Source organism: Sander lucioperca, chromosome 16 (genome assembly GCF_008315115.2).
Source record: "Sander lucioperca isolate FBNREF2018 chromosome 16, SLUC_FBN_1.2, whole genome shotgun sequence".
Lineage (NCBI taxonomy): Eukaryota > Metazoa > Chordata > Actinopteri > Perciformes > Percidae > Sander > Sander lucioperca.
The window spans coordinates 7,977,197-8,000,194 of NC_050188.1; the positions used below are offsets into that span (position 1 = coordinate 7,977,197).

Genomic DNA, 22,998 nt, shown 5'->3' on the forward strand with positions numbered 1-22,998 from the left:
AGGTGATATGTTAATGTTGTGTTCACAACTTGTTCACGCTGCCCCCAAGGGGCCAAAAAAATCTGTTATTGCAGGTTTAATGCCACGTCTGATATATCAGTAGACATCTGGGATGTGTTGTCTCTTTCTCTCTTCTTTTGATGGCTCCCTCTTCGCTCTTGTTCCATGCTCTGTTCTTTCCCTGTCCTCCGTCTCCCCCACTTCATCTCTTTCCACCTAATAACAACTTTGTTAAAAATAAATAAAAAATCAAACTTTTTCTCGGGAGGGCACATTTTTAAAAGAGCATTAGATTGATGAGGTTTGTATTTCTCAGTACATTTTTGAATTTAGTTTTAATTCCTTATTGTGTGCTGAATCCACGTTCACGTCATGACATTTTGTAACATCGGCTGGCAGTGTTGGGAGTAATGCGTTACAAAAGTAACGCAATTACAGTAATGTATTCCTTTTTGCTCTAACGCAGTAATATAACGCATTACTAATTAAATGTTGATAATACCCGTTACAATCTCAGTAACACAAGTTATAACGCATTTTAACGCAACATTTAGTGGTGTTTTGTTTTTTTAAAGCAGCCATATTATGCTCATTTTCAGGTTCATAATTGTATTTTAAGGTTGTACCAGAATAGGTTTACATGGTTTAATTTTCAAAAAACACCATATTTTTGTTGTACTGCACCGCTCTCTCTCACTGCTGCAGATCCTCTTTTCAGCTGGTCTCTGTTTTAGCTACAGAGTGAGACCTCTTTTCTTCTTCTTCTTCTTCTGTACTATCTTTGATTGCACTGCACATGCCCAGTAGCTCAGATGTAGATCATGTCAGCTAGCTAGCTCCATAGACAGTAAAAGAAAGGATGACTTCGGTCAGTTACAAGGCAGGATTAGCTGGGAGACTTCTAAATGAGGGCGCACATGTAAGTAGTTCTTTTGTAGATTATGGTGAACTTGTGTGTGTTGTAGCAGTGCTTTGCTACTGAGAACGAGGTAGCATGCTAGCGTTAGCATGCTAGCGTTAGCATTAGCGTTAGCATGCTAACGCTACGAGCTAATGGTTGCGGTTAGCCTGCTCGTTTCGGCTTGTGACGTCACAAGCCGTGCCGATTTTGAACAGCTCACCCAGAGACTGAAGGCAGGACACATTCAGAAACCATATCTCACTCTAAACAGCATGGATGGATTTTTTTCAAAGTTTGTATGTGTGTGGAAGCACCAGAGACACAACATAACACCCCAAATCCCAGAAAAAGTGATTTTTTCATAATATGGGCACTTTAAGAATTCCCCACACTGCGACACATTTCTTCAGAGGAAAAAAAAAGCTGTGAGTGTTATTTCCTGTTGCTGTATCCGATGGTTGAGATGACTGCAGAGACAGATACATTTGCGAGATGGACATTATTTTCAGGAGTTATTAGCCTACGCTGCGGTGAAGTGAGCTGTCCCGTCTCTGTTCCCGTGGTCAGAGCCAGAACCAAGGGGGTAAGCTTCTCCTCACAACGTGTAGATCCTATGGCGCCATTTTGACGCTAACAAGCACTCACCCCCTGTTAGCATCCCATTGACTGCCATTCATTTTGACGTCACTTTGACAGCGAATAACTTTACATCTGAAGCGTTTAAAGATTTTATTTGTCCATTGTTTATTTCTAAAGAAACATGACAATGTATAAAAGGCTCCATTACCTTGTTTCTCACGTTATGGCTCTGTAGCAGACGTTTTTGTAAAAATAGGCTAACGATTGTGTCATAACCACGGGACTTACTGTCGCATAGTACAGGAATTACCGTATAGTACAGGAGAAGCTTGCAGGCAGTTTCGACTTACATTAGCTGTTTAAGTTTAATGGTAGCACTTCAAATTACGGCTCGGTAATAAGATGGTAATAGTGGGGTAACAATGTGATAATAAAGAGGTAATATATAGGTAATAACATGTAATTACCAAAGTAATAACTGGGTAATACATCACAGTAATAAGCTGTAATACTGGGGTAATAAGGTGATAAGAAGGTAACAGATGTAATAACATGCAAATACCAATGTAATAAGTAGGAAAGGGTTCAATAATAACCATATGTATATCTGGGTAATGGTAATATAGTTTTTTTTTTTTTTTTTTTATAAATTTATTTATTGGAACACATCACATCAAATGACATAAATCTTGCCAACAATTGATCAACAATCAATTTTTTTTATATAAACAAACATAGATGTAGAAAAAGGTAGAGAAGAAAGAGAGAACAAAAGAGAAGAAAGAAGAGAGCAGCAACAACAACAGCACTAATAACCCGAAAAAAAAACCAAAAAAAAAAACCTATATATATATCTATATATATATATATATATATATATATATATATCTATATATATATATATATATATATATATAAATGGTAATATAGTTATATTAATATTGTAATAACATGGTAATAATGGGGTAATATATGTTGATGTTTTCACAGTATTATAGGCTACTATCAGCGTAATACCTTCCAAATTAGATAAAACTTCTTGGAATTTAAAATTGGTAATTGCCATATTATAATGCTGAAATTTATCCACCCTTTATGTTCCAAACATTTCGCGTTTGTTTCAAGGTAATACTTTACAAATTATATGTTTAATCTTGTGACTTCTTACCTGGAAACACATCTGGTAGTTTATGTGTAATAACCATGAATCAGTGCTGCAAAATGCAAATCAGCCCGTTTCTATTGTATTACATGGTAATATTAGAATAACAGAGGTGTAGAGATTACATGGAAACACATCTGGTAGTTTCTGTGTAACAACCATGAATCAGTGCCGCAAAATGCAAAACTGCCTGTTTCTATTGTATTACATGGTAATATTAGAATAACAGAGGTGTAGAGATTACATGGAAATGCATCTGGTAGTTTCTGTGTAATTTCCATGAATCAGTGCTGCAAAATGCAAAACTGCCTGTTGCTATTATATTACATGGTAATATTAGAATAACAGAGGTGTAGAGATTACCTGGAAATGCTTTTGGTAGTTTCTGTGTAACAACCATGAATCAGTGGTGCAACATGCAAAACTGCCTGTTTCTATTTTTTATTACATGTAATATTAGAATAACAGAGGTGCAGAAATTACCTGGAAATGCTTCTGGTAGTTTCCAGGTAATCTCTACAACTCTGTTATTCTAATATTACCATGAAGTGTCTTTGCCTGCATGCACGTAACCCTGTGCAATCTGACCAGCAGTTAAACACCTTCCACCATCAAGCACTGGAGACTGGGATCGTCGTAACTCAGTTTATTTGACTTAGAAAGGGTGAAACTGGGAAATGAAACACAATGACCAGTTGCTTACATATTGATGAGTCACAAACATTATACAATGATAATTGTAAAAACAATATAACTACATGACACTGTAATGCAGTAGCTAACATGTAAGCTGAAATAAAGGAAATATGTAATTAATGTTTAGGCTTGCTACATGTAATATCATTGCATTTTATCGTGTGGAGAGTAACTATGCTATGGACTATGCTGTAGTGGAATGGCTTCGAATGACGACCAAAAGCTTGTCTTTTACTGTGACCATTTACTGTTCAATATGTTGCAGTTTGAGTTTTACAAACAAGAAAGTGAGCAACTTAAGCTTGACTGACATGTTTTGCATCTAGCGTTTCACGTTCATCTCAGTAAGCTAGCAAGAGTACACAACAGACAACTTCCGTGTAGGCTACTTAAAAATAAAAGCACTTCCTGTGATGGTTCGCAGTAAAACTAAATTACTGTTAAACAAATAAGGTTGTGTACCTTTTCACATATCAGCTGTAAATCAAGTACTTTAAATAATGTAAATAGTGAGTTTTAATTACACTATAATTGACCATTTCCTTTCGACTGTTTTAAACTGCTGTACTACAATACAACTGTAAGGTACTTTTAATTGAGTATTTTCATTTTCTCCTACCTGTCTATTGTACGTTTTACTTATCTATTTTTATAGCTTTAGTTACTTTGCATATTCATATTAATTATACAACATATTATGAATAATCTATGATGTATTAAAGTGGATAAAGAGGAGACTTTATCATCTGGTGGTGAAATTCACAAGCTAGCTGCCAAGTCAAACTTTACGCTGTTATTTTGGTGAAAGTAACTCAAAAGTAATGCAAAAGTAGTGTAACGCATTACAATTCAGAGACAGTAATATTGTAATATAACTAATTACTCTCAAATGACAGTAACTAGTAATCTATAATGTATTACATTTTGGAAGTAACTTGCACAACACTGTCGGCTGGTAAAAGACATTTTATAAATTGAGCGGCTCATTTCACCGTAGTTAAGTTCATGTGAGACTTGTCTTTTTAATGCAGCTTCTTAGCGTTACCCAGTGTTTACTCAAGATCGGTCTTGGTCTCAATTTTTGAAGGTCAAGTCTCGGAATCGACTGCATTTTTACTCGGTCAAGTCTTGGTTTTGGATAAAGAGGACTCTGGATTTTATTTCAAGACCAGTCAAGACCACAAATGTAGCTCAGCGTAAGTTCTTACAGGAAGACTTCATATTCCTTTTTCATCACTCCTAGTTGATCAGCTGTTTCTCGGCATGTCACTTGTCAGTAGTCAATCAGATTCAGCTGTGTCGTTAATTAAACCAATCAGAGTGGGCATTTGTCACGAGCCTATCACAGCATGACATCCTGTTTTAAATCTGCTCTCTCTTTTGCAGTTGTCAGTTGTCGTTTCAGGAATAGCGTGCGTCCCGCCTCCTCCCCTTCAACCACCGGAAGTCTCGCCCACATCTTCGGGTATCGTCAGCGCTTGGCTCTTGATTGGTTCCTGTGCATTTTCATCACCACCACCAGTATCTGGACTCCATCGGGGGATATGTTTGGGTTCATATACCCTTTATGACATAGCCTATGTTTTCGATGGAGTTCAATCTCCAGAGATTATACAATTCCCATTTCATGTTTGTCGATACAATAAATATGTTCATATTTGCTAATGAAGTCTCTCCTGATTGAACTGCAGAGATTTGGCTAAATTGCCTGTGCATTGTCTGATTTAGGCCTATGTTTTAAAACTTGCAAATGCAACCAATAACTTGACTCATATCTAATTTGAAATTTGTTACCGTAAACCCCCCTCTTCCTGCCCCCTTTACACGCACGCCCAAGAAAGTGAATGCGGGGGACAGGAAAAGAAGCTCTGGCTGTCTGACACAAATCTGGTCTTGGTCTTGACTCGGTCTTGCCCTGCCTTGGCCTTGGTCTTGACTTGGTCTCAAACCCTCAAAGTCTTGGTCTTGTCTCTGTCTCATTACATTCTGGTCTTGGTGATGACTTGGTCTCAGTTTTGGTGGGATCTGATAAGTGTTGTTGATGTCCTGCCATTTGCGCTAGTCATTTTGGGGTCTATTGTTTTTTTCGGAGTGGGTTCCACACCTGGATGTAAACGTTCCAGCAAGCAGTGCATTTATGTAAGCTGTCGTCCACAAAACGTTGGATGAACATTATGAGACGATGAGATGAGAATTTGTATGGAAGTTATAAGTACGTAAGCATTATAAGTACTGGATCTGCAGAAATCAGAGAAAGTATGCGCAATGCCCACAATCCTGCACTGAAATTCAGTTCTGAGTGTAATCTTGATGATGTTTGGATTACTATGTGGCTAGGTTTCTCTACAGTTGACAGTGAATCCTCAGTGAAACATCATGACATCTGTGTGGTAATACCTTATGTCCCAACTGCCATATATTGTCCCTTTGGTCAAGCATGTTCCAACTTTAACAAGGGGATTCGCTGCATTGTTGACTGGGATTCGGGTTCAAAATTGGTTTGGTTAAACTGAAAGAGAGTACGCCCAGAGTCAGCTGATGCCATTGCAGCTGATTAGGTAGCGAGAGAGAGAGAGAGAGAGAGAGAGAGAAATGTGAAGCATAGAAAGTCTTCCTGAATGAACTTACGCTGAGCTTCATTAGAAACGAGAAGTCGGGTGTGTGCAATGTTCAGGAGCTTACCACAAAACAACAATATACATGTCAATCAACAAGAAGAGAACTCAGAAATGGAAGTAAATAAGTGAAAACAAGGTGAAGTAATACATCAGGTTTTATATTCATCTAGGTAACTGCGGTGTGACACTGTCAAACGTGCAGCACTTTGGTGTACCTTTTCAATAGAAGAGGGCAGTGATAACAGCAAATGGTCCTTGAGTGGCTCTCTAATGGTGAATGTGAGTGCTGGGATTATATCTAACTGATTAGAGATTCAATTTAGATTTAAAGGCAGACTCACCCCAAGTGAAGGAGTTCAAGTACCTCAGGGTCTTGTTTGTGAGTGAGTGGACAATGGAGCAGAAGATTGGCCGGAGAATCGGTGCAGCGGGGGCGGTATTACATTCACTTTATCGCACCGCTGTGACAAAAAGAGAGCTGAGCCAGAAGGCAATGCTCTCGATCTACTGGTCAATTGTCGTTCCTACCCTCACCTATGGTCATGCAGGTTGGGTCATGGCTGAAAGAACGAGATCCAGGGTAATCCAGAAGAACTAAATGTTTAGACAAGGCTGTGATATGTTTAAATAATAAAATAATTACCTAACTATAGCAAGTTTTGTCTCTACGCTTTGTAGGTGTTATAGTTATAATCAGGGTGTGATTTGTGAAAAAAGCAGAGGGGGGAATCTTTTGGATCATGCACATCCCCCTTCCAATACCATGGATATAGTGCCACTCAGCTGTGGAAAATAATCTCAAAATGAAATAGCACAATGTGGTGTCAACATAAAACACAGCGCTTTCAAGCCGGGGAGCTGAGTTTACTATGCGGTGAAAACGAAATACTTTCACCCAGGAAACGATGGTTCGTTCCTCGGGAGTGTTTTAATTTTTTCCTAAACTTTACGAGTCGTTTTGGTGCCTAAACTTAACTGTCATCGCGGCATGACGCTCACTTTTTCTGGCTTAACTCCACTACTATGGCTCCTGAAAGGACCGTCGTCTGGCGGTGCCTGTACCCGGCTCACAGTCAACTATTGGCAGCTAAACAATGCCGCTGGTAGCTGGCGTCCCGGAGCTCTGTAGCGGCTAAATACAACCAGCAACTGCTGCTCGGATTTTATCGTCCTATGGCACTAAAGACTGTTCACATTACAGCGCTTTACTTTTATTTTAGGTATATAATTAATATATGGTCTAGGCTATTGGTGAAGTAGCATTGATCACTTTGAGGGGGGGATACATTTTGTCCCCACCGGGGATTAAAATAATTGAGCAGAGACAGGTATATGTCAACCAGAAAGGGGGAAATCCCACGCATCCCCCCTGGCAAATCGCACCCTGGTAATAATAATGGTTTAAAAATCTTATGAAATTGCATAGTTTCTTTGAATTTCCTATTCAAACTGCTAGTCCTGCTGTCAGTAATTTATAATGTAAATGCTTCATATTTTTATGTGAATAAAGTTGCCTTTGCTGTGCTAATTATTTTAGAGAAATAATTTCCAGAATTGAAACCCAGTTAGACTACCTACGTTTCAACTGACTTTAGCAGTTTAGATAACACACTCAACTGTCCGGCTGTTACAGACGTGAACTACCCGCAGACAGTTCATGGCAGTGCACAGAATGAATATAGGGGAAACACAATGGATATTTGGCCCGGCGGGGGTTTCCTTTGGCCCAGCGGCCAGTACAATTATAAGAGAAACACCGGAACCTTTCTAGTCCAAAGTTAAAGTCTAAGGAGACTGGGGAAAGAAATTAAATCTACCAGCATTCAAGAACAAAAACACTTGAATTGATAATAAGAATTGATTGGATTTTGTTGACAGGTTTAATTGTACGTGATGGTACTATTTCTGGCATGGCAGATAAGACTAAAATCAGACTGTCTCTCTCAGAAGAAGAAAGGGCCATGGTGTTTTCTCATTTCTCTTCGGCTGTAAGCCTCAGATGCCTGCAGGTATTTCAGGAGATAAACTTTGGCCTTGGCTCTGACCTTTGTGCTTTTCCCACGCCGGCTATAAGCTCCCCTCCTCCATCAGCTTTGGAGTGTAAAGCATTGAGATCAGTTTTTATCACATCGGTTTGTTTCTGCTCACAGCATTGGTCAGCTTTGTTAAGATTTGCTGTGCTGCTGCAGGAAGGATGCATGTTCACAGTGGCTACAGCCCTTCTGGCAGTGGTAATCTTTATTCTTTCTGACTTATGGTTCCACAGAGCAGTGCTGATTTATTGTAGATTGTTGGTTAGTTTATTTTCTGGCCTTCAGAAATGCATATGTCACGGAATTTCAGACCCTGAGCTTGGACAATTCCAAACATTCTTATTTATCTACTCTCACGTCATCTAAGTGACTGGAGCGATTTTTAGAAAATGTATATATTCTTGTGTGTCTCATTACCTTTAGAACATTGTGAACTGAACCCTGCTTCCTGTCACGTTGTTCTCCGAGATCTCCTAACTGCTTTCAGAATAAACTCACAGAAGTCAAGCCAGTAGATGATGGGATGCAAACCACAGAACAATCGTGATTGGATTGTTTCATAATAATTGGAAAAGCTCAAATATGGCTGCCTGAATGGATGAAGTGAAGTGAAATAAAATGGCAATTCTATCTTATAATGAACAGCCTCACCAGCAGCAAATTGAAATGACAGTGGATCAAGAAACAGGGAGACATCTACACTAGTCAAGTCAAGTAGAGCTTTGTCTGTCCCCAGAGGGCAATAGATTGTGCAGCAGTGACACATTTTTTTTCCATATCGCCCAACTCTAGTTTGGATCTGTTGGTTGTGGCGAGCGGGTATTTAAAGGCATACTATGTAACTTTTCCCTCTTTGGTCCCCCTACAGGTTGTCTCATTGGAACTACACCTCGTGCGGCTGTAGTTCCAGTGAGACAACCTGTAGGGGGACCGAAGCGGCGGGACGCGTGAGCTGTAGTTCCAATGAGACAACCTGTAGGGGGACCAAAGAGGGAAAAGTTACATAGTATGCCTTTAAAGCAGGAATCAGAAGGCAAGGTCTAAAACTCTAGGTGCAGGGGGTGGGTGCTGTCAGACAGGATGGACTCTGCTTTCTTTAACAACTGTATGTTGTTAAATCAAACAGCCCTTTCTGTTGAGTACCTGTGATCCTGCTGCAGACCTTTGATTTTATATCGAGAGAAGCATACCAATAGATAGATGAAGGAAAAGTAAAAATCGACTCAATAAGAGATCTATCAAACAAAGTCATCAGGGATCTGTCAACCTCGAACTTAGCCAGCTTCAGTGTTGACAGGGTTGAAGTGACTTTTGTAGAACATTTAGCTCAGAGAGGACTATGGTTAACTGCTCCTCAGATCTCTGCAGGGTAAATCCAGACAGCTAGCTAGACTATCTGTCCAGTTTTCTGTTGCATGACTAAAACAACCTTTGAACGTACATGTTCCACCAAAACAAGTTCCTTCCTGAGGCTATTTTGCAGCGGCTCCATCCGGCGCTTAGCACCGCCCAAGACGATTGTCATTGGTATAAAGAAATGCCAATAAACCAGAGCACGTTTTTCTCCCATCCCGGAATGCTGTGTGGACTAGCCAGAACCTCCTCCGCAGCGTCTTGGAGGATGGTCTGGCAAAGCGAGACTATCTTTCTAGTTACACTTTAGCCTACCCTTCTGTAGGCATGTGCCATATGCTGGAATGTGTTCCACACAGTTCTGATCAGCTGTGCCCAGTAGGGGGGAGTGGGGTCGATTTGTAAGCTCCTTTAATTGAGCCATAACACTGGTCCAATATCTTGCTATTTCTGGTGGTGCAAGACACAAATTTGTAAGAGCTCCTGAGAGTTTGGTCCAGCGAGCAGTGGTCACCAAGAATTGGATTAGGAGTATCAGGAGACAGCGACTGTAGTTTCTGTAGGATCAGTTCGGAGGCGATGCTCTCGTTTGCCTTCGGGTAAAACCACAAACCCCACCAGTGTAAGCACAGCAGTCTAGGGATGCACGATATATCGACAATCATATCGGTATCGGCAAAACTGGCCTGATGTCAATAACCGTAATTATTTCCCTCTAGCTGCCGGTGTGTGGTGCTGGTGTTTGTGTGTGTTCTTTTGGCCACGTGGAGTTTGTAACCAAGTGACACAGGTCAGGATTTACATGCTGAAGAGGCGGGGAGTAATGTCTGTGTGTCTGATCGTTGTTTTTAAGGTGAAAAAGAAGACACGCGAGTGCAGCATGCAATACTTGCAAGGTTGAAGTAATCAAATCCTTAACTCCACCAATTTTATCCCTCATATAAAGAACCGCCATGCAGAAGTTCACAAACAATATCAGGAGAAAACTTCTAGCAGAACCCTGAACGCATAGTTGTTTTTTGGACAAGATCCGACGCCAAGGTCCAGGTTGATCGCTCGGATCCTCCAAAACAACTTTTCCTCTATCACACACTTTTTGCTCTAAGTCTAAAGTTTCATAAAGTCCCAAAAGTCTTTCCAAATTCCACAGGAGTCAGGCAGGATCTGATGTGAAAAGAGTTTAATGTGCTTAAAAAAGTTTGACACAGCTTAAACCGGAGCAAGCTCCGGAGACCTACTAAAGAAATGAGCCCCTTTTGTCCCTGTTCATATCTCCTTCTGTTCATATTACCTTTTTTGAGAAACCAATTTCTGCTGACACTGCACCCTTTGATGTTTTTCTGCAACGTCTGCAGTTTTTTCTTACTCTTATGTACCTATGAAGATGCTCTCAGGCTGCAATTTGACCCTTACTCACATACACACACACACACACACGTGTAAACACCGTCAGCCTCCTCTCCAGGCCTCCTCACGCATTCACGATAGCTGCATCTCATGTCGCTTAAATTGCATACCCGAGTCCTCCACTTGCCTCCCTTCCTCGCATTTAGTCCCTCCCACTGAGGAGTCACAGGAGAGACGTGAGATAATCATAGGAGGAGAGAGACAACAAGCAAATGTGTTTTATAGGGATAAGACATCCTTTCCTCTAAAGCGTCACATGAATACATTACATTACATTACATTACATGTCATTTAGCCTGACACTTTTATCCAAAGCGACTGCCAATTAAGTGCTTTCAACCCTGAAGGTGCAAACTCCAGACAACAAGTAGTAAGTGCAAGTATATTAGCTTTAAATAAGCAAAACTACAAAGAGCCATATGAAAGTGCAGCTTCAAGAAATATATATATATATATATATATTTTTTTTCCATGTTTATCCATGGTGTAGTCGGAAGAGATGTGTTTTTAGTCTTCGGCGGAAGATGCGTAGGCTTTCGGCCATCCTGATGTCAATAGGGAGCTCATTCCACCATTTGGGAGACAGGACAGCAAACAGTCAGGATTTCGTTGAGTGAATAGTTGTCCCTCGCTGTGAGGGGGCAGCAAGCAGGTTGGCTGATGCAGAGTGGAGTGGGCAGGTTGGGGTATAGGGTTTGACCATGTCCTGGATATACATCCAGCTGGGGCTGATCCGTTCGTCAGCTGTATGGGTGGGGTTAGCAACTCCTTCAGCTGCACGGCTTCCAGGAAGGCTGCCCTCTGTATCCTCTCCTATAGCTCCTTGATGATCCCTCCTCGCTCCTCAGTCCTCGGGGCAGAAATAAGAGCTTGAGACGGCCTTCACCGAGGAGGGACAGAACAACTTCCGGTTCAGCCGAGGGCCGAGGAGTCGAGGAGCTATCAAATAAGGGACATGGGATGGACCCATACTCATGCCAAACGACTTCAGTCTCTTCAGCTGGCCTCTCGTGCTCCACAGACACACACGCACACACACACACCTGCGACCACAACTTCAGGGCCCCTCTACTACTCGCCTTTTTGCCTCTGTATGAGTGGCCTTGATATTCTGATATCAGTGCTGAGTGCTTCAGGAGATTTAAAGAGAGAGACATCTTCCACTTATGCAAAAAACACTTTCTCATAAACTTTAAGAGTTATATAGCTTGTTATGTAGAGTTACACTGAATATATTGCAATACCACACAGTTTATATTGTAATATAGTACCATAATGGTATTTTTACCTGATTTTCTCACATTCGCAGAAACATTATAGCTGTGAACATGGCGGTGAATCAATGCTACAACTCCGTAAAACCCAAGCCAAGTTCCCGTGTCTTGCTTGCTAGCTGCTGGTTAAAGTGAAGGGGTTAGCCACGGAGCTAGCGACAACTCCAGCAATAGCTCTCTAACTTAAGGTGGACTAGCTTTAAGGTGGACCAGCTATTCTCATTTTAGTGACAAACTGCTCCTCCAAGTTCTGCTTTAGTGATCTCTCCCTCGTCGACCCAGGGGAAACCATGATTAGTCATGAAACCTAAACAGGATGTTTTGTTTTATGTTTCTTAGTTATTGATTTATGATTTCAACTTTTTCACAGATGAGTTAAACTGGACTTTCATGAACTTATCCGCTTGCTAAAAATTATAAAAGAAGCCTAAAACTAACATTGTTAGTTACTTCAACTTTGCAGCTCTAAAAACATACAATATGTGGAACTGGCGTATCATTTATTCTTCCTTGTGTAAAACAATTAACTTATTTTTCAGGGGTGAATGTCTGTCTACATTTGTGATAATGATACATTTATGGTAGAATCAAATATTTGTCTTGCTTAATGTCTGTATCTACCACAATTGAAATGAAAAAGATGCGTATATAGATATCGTCATTGGCATCGTCATAAGCCAATATGAGTTTAAAAATATTGGCATATCGAATATCGGCCAAAATCCAATATTGTGCATCCCTACAGCAGTCCACTCCATAACATGATTTTACAGGGCTCCAGACTAACTTTTTTTAACTAGGAGCACTGTAGTTCCTATCTAAAAAATGTTAGGGGCACAGGCAGAAAATTTGGGGTAAATCGACCTGCAGTGCAATTTTTCACATTTCCCCCATTTTACCTGTTTTTACTGATAATGCTTTGGGGATAAATACAGAAACTACAATCTGCTGTTATATTTTAGTTCTTGTCGCATTTTAATTGAATGGTGCTTAACAAATGCACATTCAGAAATGTAAACAAAGTATTATTTTTGTTAATGTACTGTGTTATTGCCTCAGCCTCATACAGGTTCTCCCTCACTCCTTTAGTCTTTTTTTTTTTATTAACACTGAAATGACAATCATATCTAGGTGATTTACTTCCATGGAAAGGGGAGTATCTAACTATTTAACACCCAGTGTGGAAATATTGAGTGATGAGGGAGCCAGAGACAGATGAGCTCACGACACTCACACAACCACTATTTGTTTTTACGAGGTAAATAGTTATATATTTAGCAGCTTATATGTATTTTTTTTGAAAGGCATGTTCTTATATTATGTTTTATTGGCCTCTCAAGACGAATATTATGCAAAAATTATCTTCTCGTCTCTAACGTGAGGGAGCAGCGTGTGGCAAATGTCGGAGCTGACATTAGCATTGATGTAAAAATGAAAATAAATCAGTGAATGCATTAAGTAATATCCAGCAGTTGTGGTGTTGAAATAAAATCTCGTCCTTTTTGTCTGAGACAGAGACAACACTGAGTAAAAATGCGATTGATTTTGTGACGTGACCGAGTACTACAGCACTGCTGATTTATTGGCATTTCTTTAAACCAATCACAATCATCTTGGGCGGTGCTAAGCACCAGGCGGAGAAGAACATGTTTTGGTGGAACGTGTACGTTCAAAAGTTGTTTTAGTTGTGCAACAGAAAACGGTCTTTAGCAAACAAAATGGACAATGTTCGGCTGCGGATCACTACTCCTAAATGTATTATGGACTGCAACATCATGATTTTCATGGAAACATGGTAACAACAGCGCTGTGCAACAGCATGTGGGGACGATGAGTGTGACGCTACAAAAGCGAGACACATGGCTGTAGATGACGTTATCCACGCATTATCTAATCACTCACGGACCCTCCCCCTCTCATACACATTGGCCAACTCTGGCAGACTCGCTCTCTCCTCCTTTTTAACTTGAAATAAAAAAGTCATCAAATTTGCAAATGCATTTGGTCACAGTCTGGAGCCCTGTTTTACAGCAGTGCAGGTCAGCCAACGATGATAATCGATGGCAAAAAAGAAACGTTTAAACGATAAATAACTTTATCAAACAAATCAAAATCAAACAGACATCCATGCTGCCGGTCTCTGCTGCCGGTCGCTGCGTGCGCATGCACCCCTTCTTCCAAATTTAACTTAAATATTAATATAAACATGTACTTAAAGTGGAACTAAGCCCATTTTCAAAATGTATACTTGTTATTCCTATGGTCTAAAGCCCTATTCACATGGGACTAGTATGACCAGGGTCATGTGATTTAGAAATTACCCCCCCCCCACCTCTGTGTTTTGTGCAGCACATTTACACGGGATAAGCAAAGTCTGTATTTTACTGAAATTAACTGACATTATTCTCTGGATATGATTGAGACTGTCAAATAAAGTTCATAAGCCATTATGCCACAGCATTTGCCAGCGCAGGCTGGTCCGGCAGTCATTGTCCTGTACGCACTGAGCATACTTGCTTTTCTGTGAGACACAGCGACGCGTCTTGTAATAATATAGTGTGTTTTAAAGCTATAGTGCATAGCGTCTGTCTCCCCCATGAGGAATTGTAAGTAACGCCAAATGCCACCAGATGACACAATCTTCTGAACACAGCCATACTGAGAAATACAGAGAGTGTTTTGTGGAGCTGATAGTCTTAATTAGCTTTGTAGCAACTCATTTGGCAATGGCTTGAATGAAACAGACGTTCATTAATATTAAAAAGTTAGGCACTAAAGCTTTAACAAACCGGTCAACGTGAGAACTTTCTTCTTGTCTCCGACTTGTAAGTGGAACATCACAGGGAACATGTGAATAAATGGATGGCTGAATCCAAAGTTACACAGCGCTCTGGACATTTATTTTTAGCCCAGAACACGCGTCCTAAACAAGTTCCCCTGTTGGCCCTCATTAGCTTTAGATTTAGATTTAGATATATTGGTGGTGGTAGGCAGTGGTGGACTAAAGGTAGAGAGGCAGTCGTCGGTTCAATCCCCAGACCGACAGGATATATCTGGGTAGGAAAGTGAAAGAGCAGCACTTGTCCGTTCCTCTTTACCACCAGTGAGGTGCCTTTGAGCAAGGCCCTTAACTCCCCCACTGCTCAGTGGCAGCAGATCAGATCAGACTGCGGTTTGACTGTGCAGCTTCCAGGGGATTGTGTAACTAGTGAATGTGATCAGGATCCTGCAAAAGAGAGGCTCTCAGTGAACCAACCCTGAATAATAAATACATTTGTGACGCATCACAGAAAAAAACAGCAAACTCTAGTCCAGACCAGGCTAACAGCCAGGATTTATTAATCCTGGAGCCTTTTCTGTTCACTCAGCAGTGCTTTTACCTTATTATCAGCCTGCATTAATATACAACATATGCATATTGCTGTTCAGTTAACTACTGTTATTATTTAAAGTTGTGACCATTATTTTTTATAATTATTCATGTGACATTGTTACTGTTATATTGCTGAATGAAGACTGCTGCTCATATTGTTGTTAGAAGTTTGATGTATATATTATGGCAGTTGTTGAGATAATTAGAAAAGGCTAATAAAATTTCAAATGCGTTTTAAATGAAGTCTGTTACTAAAGGCAATACATAAAATGCTGTACATGTGTGTTTCTATAGTGGACCAATGCACCTTGAATTATTTTAGTTGATTAATTTTTATACAATAAAGGATCATGTTTGTTCCTCTTCCATGTACATTGTATTTGGCATTCTTAGCACACAATTTGTGTTGTCCAGTAAACTGGGACTATAATTTGGGAGGATTGTACAATTTTAAGAACATATCGTAATTGTACAATCCTCCCAAAATATAGACTTAGTTCACTGGACCATTAACTATGTAGTGTTGTAGGCTACTGTACATTCAGGTAACAACAGGGAGAGGACACCCCAATGGTTTTTGACCTTATATTTTGCTGGGGGGAAATAATTGATAAATATCACTCTGTTACATTCATGTTTACAGTGTGCGTGGAATTTATCACTTAATTATCTTTATAGTTTCTAGATTTTAGAGTCCAATTTCTTCAGTGTCTTTCTTTTCTATGTCCATATATACAAGGGAGCAAGGCATATAATATGTAAAGAAGGAAACTCGGCCTCTGTAAAAAAACGGTAATAGCGGACCGACTGAATGATATATCGAACAGTTTTACACTTTGCATTAAAAGCAAGCAGTGGAAGTTAATATGACTTAGGTAATTTATATTTTAGCCCATGAGAGAGAGGGAGAAAGAGTGAAAGAGATATTTATGCATCATATTCTAGCATTGTAGAAAATTGATCTTCATGGTAAATTTCCTGAGTATCTTCTGCTTACTTTTAATGCAACAGTTCATTTGTGCATAAAGCCTAATCCTCAAATGGTATGATTATGACTGTTTCAATTCAGAGCAGTGGTCAGTTAATGTAAATCTATTATCGGCCTCGCGGTCTGTTAAGGAAAGCCGTGAACGCGCATCTATCCAAATTACTTCATCCTGGCTCGACCTAGTCGCACCTCCTCAGCCTGGCTTGGCCTTCGTGAAACGCACCAAGCCACCATTTTCTATGGGCCCCTCCCCGCATCCACAGCTATTCATTCTAGCATCTTTTTGGGCCCTCCTCACATGAGGGCCCTGGGTACTCAGTACCCTTTTTCCCCCCAGTCCGACGCCCCTGCTTATCAGTCACGACGTCTCGTTCTCTGAAACTAAAGCTACCATGTTACCATGGCAACTTCCAGCAGCGGGTGGAGTCTACACACTGCCTCCTGTTTATTCATTTAGTTTCGTTTACTGGTTTACACATATACAAATACTATATAAATAATTAATAAAACACGTAATGGAGAGATGCAAAAAACCCTCCGAGGGGCTTAATCTGGGCACTCTCCAATGCATACTTCAATTAACATAGAAAGAAACTAAAGTGTTAGATTTAAAAAATCTGGTCACATAAGGCTTGCATCATGCGGACGCGCCGACAGTTTTGTTGTCATTACTGAGGTTGTAGTTATTGTTGTAGAGATCTGTATACAAATAAAGCAATATTATCACTTGACCTCTGTGTTTGGCGAAATGTGGTAGGTCATTCACGGTGGAATGTTTTACAGACATGGCAGACTCGCACAAGATTGAGATCATAAACGACCTTCGCACATTATTACAAATTACCAGAGGTCCTCACTTGTCCCGTGCAAATATAAGTAACACAAACTCTCCCAAATCCAGAAACTTGCTACTGCTCCATAGACGTTGAATTAAGAAAGATGTTTTAGATGACACTGAGAGCACCCAGGGGAATGTTCTGAGTGCAAACATTTTCTGTTTCACAACTAAGAACACTACAATAGAATAAAGCTCATTTGGGTATAAAAAAGAGAGAGTAGCTCATGTTCACAAATATTGATTAAACTTTCCTAGGCCATGGAAATAACATATTGGAATTCTTCATTCAGGTGGTGTTCCCCTTTATATGAGATGCCTCTTATCGTTTCAAATATGGTTCTCTGCAGTTTAGCTAAATAATGCTACACTTTACATCTACTAACTTGTGCTATTCTTTTATACTGTACCTCCTACTGCTGCTGCATAGATTGGATTCGCCCATACCCATCAATAATGTGTTATTTAGCTAATATTTTATTATAATGAAGTGACATTCCTGTGCCTGGCTGTCCGTGGTTTGTTTGCATAGTAACTGGCCAAGCCTGCTGTTTCCATTTCTGTAGTCCTACAATGGGGCTGATTGCCTTGCAGGAGTGTTTGGACTGAATTATAAATGGGCTGGCTGTTTGTGTCTTTGTGTAGTGGAAGGCTCTTAAAAGCACCTTTTCAATGAATACATGTTTTTCTGCCTATTTTTTCTACCTTGTTTCAGCTACGGTATATGGCTACCAGAGACGTTGAACTAATATGATTCACAATGACTGAATGAGTCTCTTATCTCCCCCCCAGCCCACACCTTCCATTCTGTCTCTGTAGAGCCCAGCAGCAGTTTGAACATTTTCTGCATCCACTACTTCAAATCCTAACCCACACCCCCAGAGAGGCATGAGTGTAAGCACCATCTAAACCTATCAAGCTCTCTTAAGCAGGGCTTCTCTCTTGAGAGAGCACACAAAGAGCCATTTCTTCCTGCTGCATTCAGCCAGTGAAGATCAAGGTTGTGGCCAGCAGCACACACAGACACAGAGTGGTGTTTTCTCTCTCTGAGGGTCCTTATCGCTGGTCCTGGCTCTGCTCTGGCTCAGGGACCTGTGGAGACTGTGATGGCTTTAAAGTCTCTAGTCCGGCCTCAGGCCAGCACTCAGCGGCCAAGAGGGCTGCCTCTAAAGGAGCATTTCCTTCAAAATGAAAATACTCTACACAGCATGTCAGTTCAACTTCCATTTAAGGTTTAGTGACAAAACATGACTGTAGTCAAGTGATTCCACTTCACTTGTTCTCAAACTCTGTTCGCTCTGGGAAGCAACAACAAACTTTGAGCTGGCGAGCTTCACGCTGAAAATGTCAAGTTTAGAAGAAGGTTTGGATGGTGCAACAAGGCAGGCCTGCTTGGTTCTTTCAGGGAATGATTGTAAAGATTTACAAAGATATCTTTATTACAAAGATATATATATATATATACGCTAGGTTAGCGGTAGCCCCGGTAGTTTGTGAACAGAGATGTTAATAATGTTTCAGGCTTTACAGCATACAACCCTCGGATGTATTATAAGATAATACACATGATGAATTACAGTCATATAGCCATTATTTCATGAATACATACATGAATTTAGGAGAACCGTCATATGAGCCTGCAGTGCAGGACGGCTCTGCTGGGCGCAGTCCCACGGGTTGGCTCACGTTCAATTATTATGTCGTGCTACTAGCTAGTGCTAACGTTAGCTACTATCCGATAGCCCCAATACGGTTGTTAATAACGTAACATCTATGTTACAGGTTTTACAGCATACGCGCTCGGATGTATCATAAGATAATACACATGATGAACTACAGACATTATATCCATTTTTACAGCTACAGGAACTCAGGAGAACCGTCATATGAGCCTGCAGTGCAGGGCAACATGGACGCAGTCCTGTGGGTCGGCTCCTGTTCATTATGCCTAGTTAAATAATTCTGGATACGGCTATTAGTGCTTGTTAAAAGTAAAGTAAAGTCTATGGGAAAAGTCTTTCTGGGCCAGAGGGTTGTCAGACGTTGCAGTTCCACCATTAAGGCAATTGGGATTAGTTTAAAGAGATGCAAACAATCCAGAGCGTTTTTTTTCTCCTATCCCAGAATGCATCTGTTGTGTAGCCAGACCTTACTCCACAGCACTGCGAAGATAGAGCTGGCAATGCAAGACTATACTATATTAAACAAAAAATGGAATAGGTGTGTGCCTCACTCACCACCTTCTGAGGAGGAAACGAGTGAAGGAAACGAGCGGAGGAAACGAGCGGAGGAAATGAGCGGAGGAAATGAGCGGAGGAACTAAGGAGGAAACGAGTGGATGAACTGAGGAAACGAGCGGATGAACCGAGTGGAGGAAACTAGCAGAGGAACCGAGCGGAGGGAACAAAGTTGTCACTCATTTAGCATTGTGCTTTCCGCTGTGACAAGAGTGTGTGAATAAAAAATTAAGTTGATAAAATGTTACTAATTTAGTGGCTGGCGGGCCAGCAGCAGCATGCTAGGGGTTTAGCACCAACCACGGTGTAGAGGGAGAGGTCTACGGTGTTTAAATTAAGTTTGTTGCTCTGTGTATTTGTTAGAATAATTTATATTATCAAATAATAGACAGGACCACTGAAGTTATATCAAAGTTTGTTTACTTGCAAGTAGAGTCAGTTTACAGCACTCACCGCATAAGTACAGAAAGTGACTCAAGCCTCAAACAGTAGCTTATGGTGGATGGTGCAGTTTCGAGCTGCTTGGGAACACAAAATGAATTTCAGTGTACACTGATAATCAAGTTGTATCGTATCGTAAAAGAAGTGAGCAAAGAAAATATTAATAAGGCTGGAGAGTTTGCCTGTTTTTTTCTCTGGCTGGATTATGTCTCTCTCCCCTCTGTCACTGACAGTTCTGCAGTGTAAGAAAGAAATCCATAGAAAAACGGATAATGTCCTGGCAGAAAATTACCAGTACCTTTTTTCCGTTGAGTTTACAGACATTTCTGTTAATCTAAAAACGGAAAATTCTGTAGATTTACAGTATATGCTCTGTACCTTTTAAACGGACATTTCTGTTAATCCAAAAAACAAAATACGGATAAACACCTGTGAAAAATCATTACATAAAATTCCTTCATATTAACACAGCCCGTATTTCTACGGACTTTTCCAACAGTGTGACAAAATGTCCTGCGTGTCGGCCTGCTGCAGAAAGAGAAAGAGGCTCTGGTCACTGTATTCATATTGTTCATCAGTAAGGGGAATTAATTGGCATCAGAATAGCTTCCAGCCCATCGGTTGTATTCCTCTTCTCTCCTCCAGTCAATGTAAGACAGCTTTTTAATTTCTCTCTGCCCTTTATCTTTGCATTTCCCATCTTAACTCTTGCTGTTTCCCTGTCTCTCTGCCATCCTCTGATTTATACTCGAGTTGATGGCTGCAGCCTCAGTGTGTGATCTCCTGCTACCAGTCATAATTGACTAACCTCCACCGAACCTCAACCTGCACTCCACTTCTTTTCTTCTATGCAGTGGGACAAGCACTCATTTATTTTCCATACCGCTCAGTGTTATTACTCTGTCTCCATCATTTCCTATCTCTACTACTCTCTCTCTCTCTCTCTCTCTCTCTCTCTCTCTCCAGCAACCCTCTCTCTCTCTCTTTCACTTGCTCTCATTTGCATAACATTGTTGCAGAAGATGTCTTTCATCTTTTCAGTATCAGATTGAAAGGAGGGAAAATTACATTACCTTTCCTGTCGTGTGACAAAGTGCTCTCTCTCAGAGTTCAGTGGATCAAGAGCGCTGGGTGCTGAAACAGCAGAGACAGGGGATTTGGAAACCTTTCAAAACACGGGCAGTAAATTGTAGAAAAGTCAAGGGTCACGATAACCTATTTAGTCACATTTATAAGCTGTAATGCAATTTTGAATGAGTAGGAGCATGGATTTTGGCCTGTCTTTTTTTAAAAGTGCTTGTGTGTGTGTGGTTCAGAATGCAGTGTCTGGTGTGGGTGGACAGTGAAAGCTGATTCTGTGTGAACACATTATCATCTGGCTAATGTGCAAAGTCTTATTGGACTCACGTTGAGGCCACTTCCCTCCAATGCCTCATGTCTAGTCACGTCCTGGAGCTGCTCCTTCCCTCCAAACTCAGACGTCCCTGGTGATTTTGGCAGAATGAGAATTGGCATTTGGTTTTTTTCCTTAGAATCCAGGGATTTATCTTCAGGGAGAAAGGATGGAAGCTGTTCCAGCAGGGATCTAGATAAAAGCCGTGTTGATAAGGAAGGCGAGGTGTTGCCTGGCTCTGAATATTTAAAGCTGCTGTCCAGAACTCTGTATGCACGGCAGTCATGTGGCTGCTTATTGAGAGGGGAGTCAACACAGAACTCCATTCACAAGTCAATTCGTTTTTGTTATATATATATAAATTATATTTAGAATGATGCAGACCAGTGCGTTGCAAGCAGTTGCAAGCAGTTGCAAGTTTCAACTTGTCTCGTCGCGAATATTTGGTCTGAACTGGGCTTTAGAATCATCAGGTTATTAGGCCAGTTTTTAATATTCGAAATGCAGATTAGCTTAAATGCGGCACTGTAGTTTTGTCTCTGTGGAGACACAGGCTACATTTACATCGCTACGTTTTGGTTTTTAAGCTGAGTTTTGATCCAAAAGTGATCTCCGTGTAGTGTTTTTATTTCCAGTAGAAGAGCTAATCTCTGTTTAAACTAACACGCCCAAACCTCATATCTCATCAACATTCTGGTATACTGGGTATAAAGAGGAGGCAGCGTGTAGACTCCGCCTGCTGCTGTGTGTTGCCATGGTAACATTAGTAGCTTAGTCTCAGAACGAGACGTTGTGACCGAGAAGACCCAATCAGAAACGTTGGGGTCAGTGTCAGCGTTGCCAAAGGTCTCCGTTTGCGGCCGTTGAGACTGCAACACAACCCTACAGATTCCAAACCAAAACAGGTCAGAAGTGTTTCCAAATGTCTCCGGTTTAGGGGCTCGGAAACGCCAGAGCAGGGGGAATGAGAGGGGGAAACACCAGAGCAGGGGGAATGAGAGAGGGGAACATAGCAGAAGATATTCCTTTTTAAACCAAAACACAGCAATGTAAATGTAACCACAGTCTTGGTGATCTGGGCAGTTTGCATTCTAACCATTTGCTCATGTATTCCAGAACAGTCCTTCACAAGGGAGACATTGTTAAGCACGTGCTTGAAAAAAAACACCCACAATGCAGAATTAATTTACAAAAAAAGAAATGGACCTACAAAACTACAAAAGAGGAATAACTGGGGAGCTGGTTGTGGGAGCAGGAAGCCGGTGTTCAGGGCTTGAGAGCGGGGATCCAAGTGAAGACAGAGCTGTCCAGGGCCAAGGCTGGCCGAGGCAGATGGGCAGGTGAAAGGTGGCAGGGCTTGAGACGACAAAAAACTAAAAGTCAGACAAGCGGGCAAAACAGGTGTAGTGCGTGAGAAAAACGGACACGCCAGCTGACATGCTCACGCCACGCAGGCAGTGTGCAGGAGCCCTAACAATTGTATTGAGTCTTGTTAGGGTATAATTATATCTCTGTCCATTAGATGTCTGGGCCACAGTAGTGGACCAACTGACAGAATATGCCCAATAAAGCATAAATGTCACCTTTGTATCGTCCTACCAACGATAAAAAGCAGCGAACAGCCCCTTCCCTAAACCCCCTACCACACAGACAATTTTAGAATAAAATACTGGAAATAAGAACATTCTTTACCATCCCATGCCTTGAA

General features: G+C 40.9%; 1 protein-coding gene and 1 long non-coding RNA gene across 4 annotated transcripts in view; both read left to right on the forward strand.

Moving 5' to 3' along the window:
* Positions 1-22,998, forward strand: part of gabbr1b (gamma-aminobutyric acid (GABA) B receptor, 1b) — a 275,139-nt gene that overhangs the window by 12,739 nt on the left and 239,402 nt on the right. The window lies entirely within an intron of this gene.
* LOC116035433 lies at positions 3,816-22,057 on the forward strand. The gene is made up of 3 exons (XR_004101365.1): positions 3,816-3,826; positions 13,442-13,448; positions 21,844-22,057. It is a non-coding gene; the product is annotated as an uncharacterized LOC116035433 (long non-coding RNA).